General features: G+C 48.5%; 2 long non-coding RNA genes across 2 annotated transcripts; both read left to right on the forward strand.

Annotated features, from left to right (window-relative positions):
* Positions 1-310: 310 nt before the first annotated feature.
* Positions 311-1076, forward strand: LOC105355858 (uncharacterized). The gene is made up of 2 exons (XR_910180.4): positions 311-749; positions 828-1076. It is a non-coding gene; the product is annotated as an uncharacterized LOC105355858 (long non-coding RNA).
* A 4351-nt stretch (positions 1077-5427) lies between these two features.
* Positions 5428-5968, forward strand: LOC110013554 (uncharacterized). Its single transcript, XR_002874838.2, has 2 exons — positions 5428-5641; positions 5720-5968. It is a non-coding gene; the product is annotated as an uncharacterized LOC110013554 (long non-coding RNA).
* Positions 5969-6806: the final 838 nt, after the last annotated feature.

Here is a 6806-nt window from a genome sequence, read left to right on the forward strand (position 1 = left end):
AATGTCGGTGAGGGTTCCCTTTTATTAGAGCAACTTGAAATAATTATTTTTGGTTTCTCAAGTGTTCTATAAATTTTGAAGAATAAGAGTCTGATATGACAACCTTTTTGTGCAATTGTATCTTATGTTTTTCATCCATGAGTAAAAGGATCAAGTATGAGTGACACAAATCTGACAGCAGGGTTACATGTCTGGCTGAAACTTCAACATTGTGTTACAACGTCTATGCACTCAAGTGCACTTATTTTCCCGCCTGTAGGTAAAAAATAACAAAATCAATTCAATTACGTCAATTACCTTTTTTTATACAGCCCAATATTAATAACATGGTTGTCTCAATGGGCTTCATACCAGTAATTGTAAGAACATAAAATCAGTCATAAAATATAACTGTAATTGCTAAATTAAACTAAACTAAACAGACTAGTCTAAACTGAGCATCCCTGCCCCTTAGACACTCCTTCTCAGTAAAGAAAAACTCCTGAAAAAAAAAGAAACCGATTCTGGGAAAAAAAGAAAAAACTTCAGGGATGTCCACACGAAGGAGGGATAACTCTCCAAGGACGGACAGGCCACGTACCAGAACCTCTAGATAAGGATTTGTCATGGTGCCTCTGTCAGACTCCTCCCCCTCCCCTCTCTGCTTGGCTCCTGACTCATCACAGCTACGTCCACTCACCTCATCAGCCGCCTACCTTCTTAAGGGGATCCAGGACCAGTCTCCAGTGCCAGATCGTTGCTCCTCTATGGTGCTTAGTATGGTCACCTCGCTCACAGCTACTGCTGTCAAGCTCTCGCCTAAGTCTCTGTTCTCCGTCTGTCCACAGGAATCCGTTACTACGAGTGGGCGCCTGAGTCATCTTCGCTTCTGGAACCAAGCCTCAGAATTCTCCCGGTCACACCAACGAGCCTCTGCCGACTCAAGCCGCACCAACCGCCGCCGATTCAAGCTAATCCACCAGTGACGCCACGGGCTGCAGACACATTCAATCATCTTCGTGGGAATCTCTCGGACGTGACTACTCCACCCAAACATCTACAAAACCTAGAACCGAACATTAAAACTCATAACCCATCATCTACTCGCCTGTGTATTCTTCCGGTTTCCAGCGTTTGGGTCTGTTTTCCCGCTAGCCATGACAGAACGATCTGGCCAGACTCCTGACCCAGCTGATCCGGAAGGGTTGAGACTCGCCGTAACCCAACAGGGAATAATGCTCGGACGCCAAGCTGATGCCCTTTCGCAGATGGCTGCTGCTCAACAGGACCTTTTTCTTCGCCTGGACGGTATGGCACAAAAGCTTCATGAACTAACCGGACAATCTTCTCACGCCACAGCCGCTACCCCCCATACCTCCGGCAACGGCCCGGAAACTTCCGCATCCGGGTCCTCCGCCGCTTCCGAAAACTTCCGTCTGCAACCGGAACCATTCTTGGGTGACGTCGAAGCTTGCGGAGGTTTTGTGCTGCAATGTCAACTAATTTTTCAACAAGCTCCTAGATATTACCAATCTGACCTTAGTAAAATCACACTAGTAATTAACTCTTAGGAACAAAGCACTCCAATGGGCTCAAGCCTTTGTTTCATCTAACCCCATCTCGCATCTTACGTATGATAGATTCATTAATGAGTTCAGGCTTATTTTCGATCAGCCTCGTAAGCAGGAAAAGGCCACCCGTCGTCTGCTCAGTTTAAAACAAAACAATAGGTCAGTAAGTGACCATGTGAAAGATTTTCGTATCTTAGCCGTCGAAGCAGGTTGGCCCGATCTCGCCCTTAAAGGCATCTTTTACCAGTCGCTAAATGAAAGAATCAAAGATCATCTCTGTTCACAACCAGAAGCACGTACTTTTGAGGAGCTGGTCACAGCGGCACTCCGTTCTGACCTCCGTTTGCGTGAACGTCAACGAGAAAGACCCCCAACTACTCGTATTACAACCCACAATTCATTCATGATTCCCACGCCAGACTCATCTTTTCGTACGGAGAACACCATAACTCAAAAACCTCCCGAGGAGCCTATGCAGATAGGCCATTCAAAACTCACTGAAGAGGAACGTCGTAAGCGCAGAGAGGAAGGTTCTTGCTTCTACTGCGGAAACCATGGGCATCTAGTCCACGCCTGTCCACGCCGTTTAAACTCCAAGACCCCCCGCTAAAAGCCAAATCGCGGGGGGATCCAAGCGGTAAAAACTCTGATGCCGTTTCTCTGTGTATACCTGTTAAACTCTGTTTACAAACCCAAGTATATGATTCACGTGCTTTAGTTGATTCTGGTGCCGAGCAGAGCCTCATAGATCAACAATTGGTTAACCAGCTATCCATACCCTCAGAACCTCTGGACGTACCCATTGAAGCTTCAGGCCTGGGTGGCCAACACCTTTCACGAATAACTCATCGCACCAAGCCACTATTACTCATTTCTTCAGGTAATCATAGAGAAACCATTCAACTTCTGATCACGCAATCTACTCATACTCCTATTGTGTTGGGGTACTCCTGGTTAAAACAACATAACCCACAGTTCAACTGGGCACGAAGAACCATTAACCACTGGAGCCCCTATTGCCTGGCCAATTGCCTACAGTCAGCCATTCCTACTACGGCTCTCTTTCTGCCCATGAAGACTCTTGTGAGATTGACCTTTCCAAGGTTCCGTCTTGTTACCACGACCTTAAAACTGTTTTTTGTAAGATCAAAGCTAGCGCGCTTCCACCCCACCGTCCCTATGATTGCGCAATACATTTATTACCTGGTGCCACTCTCCCTAAAGGGCATTTATTTAACTTATCTGGTCCTGAAAGACTGGCTATGGAGAATTATGTTCAAGAAGCCCTTGCTTTGGGACACATTCGACCATCCTCCTCTCCTGTGGGGGCCGGATTCTTTTTTGTTGAAAAAAAAGATAAAACCCTCCGTCCCTGTATCGACTACCATGAATTAAATCAAATCACCATAAAGGACAAGTACTCTCTACCGCTCATTTCGTCTGTTTTCGATTCGATCCAAGAAGCCCGGATTTTCACTAAATTGGATCTTAGAAACGCCTACCACTTAGTCAGAATTAAGGATGGAGATGAATGGAAGACGGCTTTCAACACGCCACTGGGGCACTACGAATATCTTGTGATGCCATTCGGCTTAACCAATGCTCCAGCCGTCTTCCAGCGGATGGTTAACGACGTCCTCCGGGACTTCCTCAACCGTTTTGTGTTCATCTACCTAGATGATATCTTGATCTATTCCCACAACCAAGCCCAACACAAACTTCACGTCCGACAGGTTCTGGAACGGCTACTAGAAAATCAACTCTATGTCAAACATGAGAAATGTGAATTCCACGTCAACACGGTGCAATTTCTTGGCTACATTATTGAGGCAGGATGAATTCGCCCTGACCCCGCTAAAATTGAGGCCGTCACTAACTGGGAGCCACCCGAAAACCGCAAGAAATTGCAACAATTTCTCGGATTCGCAAATTTCTACAGGCGCTTTATAAGGAATTATAGCAGCATTGCAGCCCCCCTCACGCAACTAACCTCTGTTAACCGTCCCTTTCAGTGGACCCCAGAAGCACAGCGAGCCTTTTCTAAACTCAAAGAAATCTTCGTCTCTGCACCTATACTTATTCAACCCGACCCTTCCCGGCAATTCATAGTGGAAGTTGATGCATCTGATTCAGGGGTAGGAGCGGTATTGTCACAGAAAGAAGAAGGTTCTGGAAAATTGAAACCATGTGCTTTTTTCTCCCGCAAGCTTTCTCCAGCCGAACAAAATTATGATGTTGGCAATCGGGAGTTATTGGCCATCAAGCTGGCTTTGGAAGAATGGCGTCACTGGTTGGAAGGAGCCGAACAACCATTCATCGTATGGACCGACCATAAGAACTTGGAATATCTCAGGACCGCCAAGAGACTAAACTCCAGGCAAGCTCGTTGGTGCCTCTTTTTTGACCGGTTCCAATTCACTATTACTTACAGGCCCGGCTCTCGAAATGTTAAACCCGATGCCCTCTCCCGGAAGTACAGCCCCATTGAACGCGAATCCACCACCATTCTTCCCCCCACATGTATCATTGGAAATCTCATCTGGGACGTGGAATCTAAAGTCATGCAAGCCCAAGGTGAGGAGCCTAACCCTCCTCCAGTCCCCAGGGGCACACTGTTTGTTCCCCCAACACTCCGTTCTGACGTCATCTCCTGGGGACACACTTCCCGTGTGGCCTGTCACGGAGGGGTCCACCGCACTCTCAAACTAATTAGGAGGAGGTTTTTCTGGCCCTCCATGGGCAAGGACGTCCGGGAATATGTAGCTGCATGTTCTACGTGTGCCCGTTCCAAAACCTCGTCTTCCGCTCCTGCTGGCCTCCTCCATCCTCTGCCCACACCTAAACGCCCTTGGTCCCACCTTGCAATTGACTTCGTCACTGGTTTGCCTCCTTCCCAAGGTAACACAGTCATATTCACAGTCATTGATCGATTTTCTAAGATGGCTCATTTTATCCCATTACCTCAACTGCCTACTGCCACTGAAACCGCTGATGTCATTGTCAACCATGTCTTCCGTCATCATGGGATTCCAACTGACATAGTCTCTGACCGTGGTCCTCAGTTCGTTTCTCAGGTCTGGAAGGCTTTTTGCTCTGCCTTGGGGGCCCACGGTCAGTCTCTCATCCGGTTATCATCCTCAATCTAACGGCCAAGTGGAGAGAGCTAACCAGGAACTGGAGGCAGCCTTGCGCTGTCTGGCGGCACAGAACCAACAGGACTGGTCCCAGTATCTGGTTTGGATTGAGTATGCTCATAACACTCATCCCTCTTCCGCCACTGGGATTTCCCCGTTCGAAGCCGCCCTCGGGTACTCACCACCTCTGTTTCCATCACAGGAACTCGATCTGGCAGTGCCCTCAGTTCAACACCACCTCCAGCGCTGTCAACGCGTTTGGGACCAGACTAGGGCAGCTCTCCTCCGCACCAAGGAGAGCAACTGCCGTCTCGCCGATCGACGCAGGGTGGTGGGACCCGACTACCAACCTGGTCAGAGGGTCTGGCTCTCGACTCGCAATATCCCCATTCAAGCCTCATCACGGAAACTGGCGCCACGATTCATTGGACCCTACGTCATTGACAAGATTGTCAACCCCACCTGTGTCCGTCTCCGTCTACCTAAGGCTCTCAAGGTACATCCTTCATTCCATATCTCCCAAGTCAAGCCCGTTTTGGACAGTCCTCTGTGCCCGCCGTCCGCTTCCCCGCCACCCGCCCGTATCATCGACGGCGCCCCTGCCTTTACGGTCAGTCGGGTTTTGGATGCCCGGCGTAGGGGTCGCGGATTCCAGTTCCTGGTGGACTGGGAGGGTTACGGTCCGGAGGAGCGATCTTGGATCCCCCGCTCACTCTTCTTGGATCCTTGGATCCTATTGAGGACTTTTACCGGGCCCACCCGGATCGTCGCCCTGGACCGCCTGGAGGCGGTCGTTGAGGGGGGGGTACTGTCATGGTGCCTCTGTCAGACTCCTCCCCCTCCCCTCTCTGCTTGGCTCCTGACTCATCACAGCTGCGTCCACTCACCTCATCAGCCGCCTACCTTCTTAAGGGGATCCAGGACCAGTCTCCAGTGCCAGATCGTTGCTCCTCTATGGTGCTTAGTATGGTCACCTCGCTCACAGCTACTGCTGTCAAGCTCTCGCCTAAGTCTCTGTTCTCCGTCTGTCCACAGGAATCCGTTACTACGAGTGGGCGCCTGAGTCATCTTCGCTTCTGGAACCAAGCCTCAGAATTCTCCCGGTCACACCAACGAGCCTCTGCCGACTCAAGCCGCACCAACCGCCGCCGATTCAAGCTAATCCACCAGTGACGCCACGGGCTGCAGACACATTCAATCATCTTCGTGGGAATCTCTCGGACGTGACTACTCCACCCAAACATCTACAAAACCTAGAACCGAACATTAAAACTCATAACCCATCATCTACTCGCCTGTGTATTCTTCCGGTTTCCAGCGTTTGGGTCTGTTTTCCCGCTAGCCATGACAGGATTAGCTTATCTTACTCTGCAACTACATGTTTGAATAGTGTAGCAGATGGGCTTCATTCAGATGGAGTTGGGGGATGGCTGTGGGGTGTGAGACGAGCAAGAGGCAAAGGCCATGGCCAAGTACAGGAGCACGGACGAACCAACTGAAATCCCTCCCCCAAAGGGAAGTGGGGAAGACTCTACCCAAGACATGGGTATTGGCTGCACGAATCAGGCAGTTTATGCCAATCGACACACCCCCATCATTTAACTTCTGTTAACTTGCTTTAGTCAATTATTTTCCCCTTGGGTAAGGCTTCCTAGCACATTTCCATTACACAAGTCTTCCAAAAATGCATGCAATATGGTAAGGATACATGCAATGATCTGCAGTGATTCAGAAGAGTGGAGCAATTTTAATACTTTGTGGTGAATTAACAAAAAAAAAAAAGTGCATTAGCCGACATTCATTATGCAAGGCAATGACTCATAAGTAATGGGCAAAATTGCTAGCTCTTTGCAATCCATTATTGTGACCAATTTGCACACTGGCTAAATAGAAAAGGGTAAAATGGGGTGGAAAGAAGAATAGGATGAGACTAGTCTGTGCCATAGATGCACATTCATGCATATCCACCAAGAAGCTAACTTTAACATTCTTTTTATTTTTAGCTAAAAAGTGTCATCATTACTCCACAAAAAATTGGGATCTTTTTTTTTCTTGTCTGTGAGTGTTTGAGTGTGTCTGGTAGTTTACATCAGCATGCGGATGTTGTGACTGAATGAGCAGT

This window comes from Oryzias latipes, chromosome 2 (genome assembly GCF_053564925.1).
Source record: "Oryzias latipes strain Hd-rR chromosome 2, Olatipes_Hd-rR_3.1".
Taxonomy (NCBI): Eukaryota; Metazoa; Chordata; class Actinopteri; order Beloniformes; family Adrianichthyidae; genus Oryzias; species Oryzias latipes.